The following is a 7,538-nucleotide window of genomic DNA, read 5'->3' on the forward strand; positions in this document are numbered from 1 at the left end:
TGTTCACTGTATCTACTCCTCTCGTAATCTTATAAATGTCCATCCAGTCTCACCCCAGCCTGCGCCGCTCTGGAGAAAACAACACAAGTTTGTCCAACCTCTCGTTATAGCTCATGCCCTCTAATCCAGGCAATATCCTGGTAAACCTCTTCTGCACCCTCTCCAAAGCCCCGACATCCTTCCGAGAATGGGGGCGCCCAGAACTGTCAGAAAAACTCCAGATGTGGCCTAACTAGTTTTATAAAGCTGTGTCACGAACTGTAACGTTTGAGAAACGAACCAGCAGCAATAGACTTCACACTGGAGTCTGGTTTTGATGTTAAACCATGTCTTTATTAGTATCTACTTACAGTAACTTAACGACATAAAGGAAAGGTAACAGTGTTTTGTGTAAATATAACTCCCAAACTATCGAGCCTGAGGGAACAAAGCTCAGAGTCTTGTGATGGTAAAGTAGGAAAGTTCAGTAATCCACGGAATAAATGGTGGGAGAGAGATATTTGTGATCCAGGGTGAAACGTAGAGAAAAGGCCGTTACTTCAATATAACCGTCGACGAACATCTTATCCTTTGAATCCGTCCACTTACGAGTTATCAGCGAAAGTGACCTATCACAGGAATACCGTCTACCCGGGGTTGCCACACAACATACCCAGGCAATGGTTATCACAAGCCGTCCGCCAAGATATTCCACAATCCATTCCAATGGATTATACGAAGTGACAGCCACACACATTCGTTGTGGTTCCGTGTACCGATGATCAACCCACTCTTGTGGGCAGAGGAGATTTCCAAGCCTCAGCTGCGACTAACTGAAGCGATCAGCTTTTCCAGTCTCTCTCTCTCATTTTAGACTGACCGACTGCCTGTCTGCAGATCGCTCTCTCTCTCTCTCTTATGGTTAATCCACAGTTAGCGCTGTCAGCCTGTGACTGACGTCATAGTCCCGCCTCCTCACGCCGGCGCTCTTAAAGAAACAGTCACAGTACGACCGCAGGCTCGTAACAGCAGCAACACAACTTCCCGACTTTTGAACTCAAAGCTTCAACTAATAAAGACAACCACGCCATTTGCCTTCTTAACCACCCGATCAATCTGTGCGGTCTCTTTCAGGGAGCGATGAACTTGGAGTCTGAGATCCTTCTGATCACCACTGCTCAGGGTTTTGCATTTAACAGTGTGTGACTCATACATTCGACCTACCGAGCTGCCAAGATGATCATCACTGATCAAATCTCACTGAGATTTCTCAGGTCCTGTTGAATTTATTGCCAAGTTCACAAGTACGGGAAGGTACAGGTACAGAGAAACACTGACTTGTGGCAGCATCACAGGCAAGTACATTCAGATAACACACGGAACACAGGTTATACGATTCTCTGTCAGTAACAATCTATTATCTATAAACATGTCAGTAACCGTATTTTAAATACAGTAAGTTCTGTCATGATCAATATTAAAATGTGCAATAACAGACTTGAACATGTTGAATTTGGTCCATGTTTCCATTCCTCCTGTAATCCACAACCAGCTCCTTTGTTTTTGACACAATGAGGGAGAGGTTGTTTTCTTGACACCACTGTGTCGGGGTGATGACTTATTCTCTGTCGGCTGTCTCGTTATTATTTGAGATTAGGCCAGTCAGTGTAGTGTCCTCAGCAAATTTAATAAGCAGATTGGAGCTGTGGGTGACGACACAAGTCATGGATATACAGAGAGTAAAGGAGGGGGCAAGGAGACACCTCTGTGGGGTATGTGTGCTGGGGGTCAGAGAGACAGAGGTGAGGGAGCCCACTCTCGCGATCTGACAGGAAGTCCAGGATCCAGCTACACAAGACAGGGTGAAGGCCGAGGTCTCTGAGATTCTTGTCGATACTTCTCGCCTTCGTATGGCTACTGCTCTGCCCATGACTGCAAGGAACTGCAGAGAACTTTGGAGAACAGAGAACATCAGAGAAACAAGCCTCCCCTCCATGGACTCTTCCTACACTTCCCCTGCCTCGGAAAAGCAGGCCATGTACTCAAAGATCCTCACAACCTGGACATTCTTGCTGCAAACCCGCTCCCCCATCGGGGAAGAGATACACCCGGCTCAAGGTCGGCTTCCTGTCTGTGGTTATAAGCCAAATGAATGATAAAATGTAATCGACCTCACAGTGTAACTCGACGTGACCCTGCACCATATGTCTATCTGCACTGCACTTTCTCTGCAGCCATAATGCTTTGTTACAGTTATTGTCTTGTCATATATCAACTCAATGTACTGTCGTAACGTATTGATCTGTGTGGATGGTACGTCAGGCAAGCTATTCACTGTAGCTCAGTACGTGATATGAATAAACAATATCCCCATTTTAATTGTGTGGAAATATTAGACAGACTGAGCTTCTGCTTTGGAAACTCAGAAGGAAACTTTACTGACTGTTGTAATTTCTGAGGAATGCAAATAAATGGAAAAGGCTTCAATCTCGCATTACGATCTGCGGTAACTGGGATCAGGTGACCGGTGGTGTGTCTCCCATATCAATATCAGGATCAGGTTTAATAGCACCGGCATATGTCATGAAATCTGTTGTCTCTGCGGCAACAGGAGAACCTAATTCATAACAATAGATTTTAACAACTATGAATTACAATAATATACATATTAAATCGTTAAATTATATAAGTAGTGCAAAAATAAACAAAAAAAACTAAACTAAACACTTTTAATTGTGTGGATATTCTGGAGCAAAGCTTAACTGAACTGTCCACATTGATGAGAAGCTCAGAAAAATAGTAAAGGTTAAATTCTCATATGAATGGGTCAGGCATCCAGAAATATTGGCTGCACTTTGGCAGGGACAAACAGTGGAATAGACCATAAGACCATAAAATATTGGAGCAGAAGTTGGCCATTCGGCCCACCGAGTCTTTCCGTCATTCAATAATGGGCTGTTCCAATTCTTCCTGTCATCTCCACTCCCCTGACTTGGTCCCATACCCTTTGATGCGCTGGCTAATCAAGAAGCTATCTATCTCTGCCTTAAATACACCCAATGACTTGGCTTCACAGCCACTCATGGCAACAAATTCCACAGATTTACCACCCACTGACTGAAGTAATTTATCCGCATCTCCATTCCAAAATGGACGTCCTTCAATTCTGAAGACATCCCCTCTTGTCCTAGTATCCCCTACCATTGGAAATTTACTTTGCCATATCTAATCTTTAATGGTCTTTGAACATTCAGAATGTTTCTATGAGATCCCTATTATTCTCCAGAACTCCAAGGGACACAGCCCAAGAGCTGTCAGACCTTCCTCATATGGTAAACCTTTCATTGCTGGAATAATTCTAGTGAATCTTCTCTAAACCCTCTACAATGACAGTATATCATTTCTAAAATAAGGATCCCAAAACTGCACACAATAGTCTGTGTGATCTCACGAGTGCCTTACAGAGACTCACCATCGCATCCCTGCTCTTAATTCAACCCATAGAGACTCTACACCTTCCAGTCATATGTCATCTCCATCCAATGATTTAATATTGTACACAGGGCCACACCACTTCCTGTGCCTACTCCCCTCTCTTTCAGATACACCGTACATCGTTGGACTTCCAGCTGCAAATGGCCGCCATTCTTTAGCCAAGTTTCACAGATAGCCACAGCGTCATGTTTGCCAATCTGTAGGTGGATTTCAAGATTGTCCATTGTATTCCTGATGCTGCGTGCATTCAATTACAGCACTCTCAGTCCAGTATGTGCTGCTTTCTGTTTTAATTGCACAATGACTCTATTGCCCTGTAACTCATGCCACTGGTTTTGATTAAGCTTCATCTCCTGCCTGTTCTTTGTATAATCTCCGTTGCACGCCATCTTTGATTTATTTCTGTTTTCCCCTTCCTCAGCCCAATCACTCCGGGTCCCATCTTTGTATACCTGTCTGGACACGCCCCTCTGCTGACTGCTCTTCCTCCTCCCTCAGTCACCTACTCCTGAGGTTCAATAACATTGCTGACTCTGAGTTTACCACCGTCAAATGCCAGGAGGGACATAATAATAATAATAATAATAGAAGAAGAAGAAGAAGAAGAAGAAGAAGAAGAAGAAGAAGAAGAAGAAGAAGAAGAAGAAGAAGAAGAAGAAGAAGAAGAAGAAGAAGAAGAAGAAGAAGAAGAAGAAGAAGAAGAAGAAGAAGAAGAAGAAGAAGAAGAAGAAGAAGAAGAAGAAGAAGAAGAAAGTTTCTGGTGGCAGCCGTGTAAATAAAATGTGATCTAGCGTGTCCAATCCATTAATAATCTTACCTGTTTCATTCAGATCCCCTCTCATCCTTCTAAGAATGCGAAGGAGACAGACAAACTGAGCCAAGTCACAGACTGATGAAGGGGAGGAATGATCCATTTTGATACAGAGAGGGAAGCGGAGAGTTTGATATTGTCCCTGATGCCGGAACTGTAGCCAGTTAGAAGATGAAGTCTTGTTCCTCCAAATTGTTTTGAGCTGTGACAGTGTTTTTATCAGAAGACACAATGGAGACTAAAATTATCTGAGTTGAAATGTTGTCCTTCTCCCAGTGACGTGCTTTGTAAACTTTCAACAGTGTAGAAAGATCAAGGGATTTGTGTATCGGAATCTCAAACGTTGTTTCCGCTGTATCTGTCAGTTCACCAGCGCTTGAATGTCGCCGATCCTTGAATGTGGGGGCGGAGATGCGGGAGAAGACAGCGCCACTCGCTGCAAGACAGCCCGATCACGTGTCCATGTTCGTGATCTGATTGGATACATTGCCACGACGTTGATAGCAGTGTGATGTCATTCACTGACGAAGTGTCTCGGCCCGAAAAATTGACAGCTCGTTTCAACGGATGCTGAGTTTATCCAGCTTGTTTGTACGTGTTGATGTCATTCACTGGCTCTCATTTTGGAAGGGATTCAATCGGCCATCGCAGATACACCAACAGCTTCGCACTGGGAAGCGACCGTTTACCTGCTCCGTGTGTGCGAAGAGACTCATTCAGTTAACCCACCTTGTGATGCTCCGGTGAGTTCACAATAAATTGAGGCCACATTTCTGTCCGGAGTGAGCAAAGAGTTTTACTCAATCTTCCCAGCTACGGCAACACCAGCAACTTCACATCAGGGAGGAAGTTCAAATCAGCTCCGTGTTAAATGTTTAACCTTCACGGTGACTGAAGGCAGCTGCAGGTTCATGAGGGACTGTTACTGTCAGATTCTGCAGTTCTTGCGGCTGCTCATCACACCCAGCACTGAACCCTGGTCACTGAGCATTGGAGGAGTCTGTTTTGCTGATGTTAACCTTAAACTGGACTGATGTTTAATATTGTGGATCTGTGAATGATAAACCAGTTCTGTTTCAAATCCCGTGTCTCAGGTACTGACTGTCTCTGCCGGACTCAGAATGTACACTAGAGAGGCCCATGTTTCTGTTCCATATCAGTATTTAGAAATATATCCCTGCCACTCCCCATTCAATCTCCCTGTGATTACCGGTTGCAGCTAGTCGCCACTCTAGGAGATTTCCCTTGAATTTCATAAAATCATAGAAATCTACAGCACATTACAGACGCTTTGGCCCACAGTGTTGTGCCGACCATGTAACTTACTCTAACTCTGCCTGGAATCACCCTACCGCATAGCCACCTATTTTCCTAAGCTCCATGTACCTATCTAAGAGTCTCTTAAAAGACCCTATTCTATCCGCCTCTACAACCGTCGCCCGCAGTCCATTCCACACGCACACACACCACTCTTTGTTTAAAAAACTTTGCTCTGACATCTCCTCTGTACCTACTTCCAAGCAGCTTAAACCTCTGCCCCTCGTGTTAGCCGTTTCTGCCCTGGGAAAAAGCCTCTGGCTATCCACACGACCAATGCCTCTCATCATCTTATACACCTGCATGAATTCCCTGCATGATTTTCTCCGGGCTGAATAAGACGATGAGCTCACTGTGGTTGTGACGTTCTTCAGGGCTCCGGACGAAGTTGGTTAAACTCCTTCTTCCCTGCTCTTTTCAACGTTTTGGGTCATTTTCACCAATTTTAAAGGACTGTGCCTCAGACAGCTGGGTTGTTGCAATTGTTACGTACCAGCAGCAACAGATCACTAATGGAGTCTGGTTTCGATGTTAAATCCACTATCTTTACTAGTATCTACTCCAAATATAAAAGATTAAACAAAATAAACAGAAGTTAACAGTGTAATGCGTATATGTAGCTCCTAAACTATCAAGCTTGGGAAACAATGTTTAAAGTCTTAAGATGGTAAAGTAGAAAAGTTCAGTAATCCACGGAATAAGTGAGTGAAAGGAGAGATTTGTAAATCCACACGAACATGTAGAGAGAAGGCAATTACGAAGAATTCCACACACATTTTACGCTGGGTAAACGAAATAACAGTCGCCGAAGATCTTAGCCGTCGATTCGTTCCGAAATTCACTTCAAAATATCACCAGGTGACAGTGACAGGAATATCGTCTTCAAGTGGTTACCACAGAACACCCCCGATTCCAGGTAATGGCCAACAGAAGTGATAGCACGGGATACTCCAACAAATCCACACGTATGAATTATACGAAGTGACAGTCACACATACGTTGTGCACTGCGTGCTGATGATCAACCCAGTCTTTTGGGCATGGAAGAGTTCCAACTCGTAGCAGTGAGAAGCTGAAGTTCCAACAGCTGCTCTCTCTCTCTCTCTCTCTCTCTCTCTCTCTCTCTCTCTCTCTCTCTCTCTCTCTCTCTCTCTCTCTCTCTCTCTCTCTCTCTCTCTCGCTCTCACTCTCTCTGACGTCACAGTCCCGCCTTACTCTGGCACTTAAAGCGACACTCAAGTAAACGAACCCGCGGTTTCGTAAAACAATGCACCTCTAAAGTCTGACAGCAGACTAGTGAATGAATCTTCGATGGAGCAGAGTCAGAAACCAGAGAGTTGCCAGCCTGAGCCAGGGCTTTGGGGCTCCGGAGAAGGATGCAGTACAGAGTTTACGAGGAGGAGGAGGAGGAGGAGGAATCAGACCAGCAGCATGCGGCTACAAAAGAAAGATCAGAAACATTTGGAAACTGGCTGTCCGAAAAAGAAGGTGGTTAAGTTCTGCAAAATACTGGTGGAAATCAACAGATGAGGCAGCAAATATGGAGAGGAATAAACAGTCTACGTTTAGGCCGAGCCCCTTCAGTATGCCTAGACTGTGTACTCCTCTGCTTAGTTGCTGCCTGAACTGCAGAGCTCCTTCAGCATTTTGTGTGTGTACGTCTCTGTATTTCCAGTAACTGCAGAATCTCTCGTGTTTCACATCTGCATTTTACCTTGGCATGAGATACACGTTGATATTGAGTATATTGTATATGGGAGCCGCTTTCTGCGTTAAAACAGCTGCTGATTTTTCTATACACACGAAAAAAAATGAGGTATGGACATTGAACCAGTGCTTGCAGAAATGTTTAATGGCGTCGTGATTACCCATAAGGACTTGCGTCACAGTTTTTGGCCGGCGCTGATGCACCGATCGAATGAGCAGGCGTCAGTGCT

The sequence above is a fragment of the Hemitrygon akajei genome, unplaced genomic scaffold (genome assembly GCF_048418815.1).
Source record: "Hemitrygon akajei unplaced genomic scaffold, sHemAka1.3 Scf000049, whole genome shotgun sequence".
NCBI lineage: Eukaryota > Metazoa > Chordata > Chondrichthyes > Myliobatiformes > Dasyatidae > Hemitrygon > Hemitrygon akajei.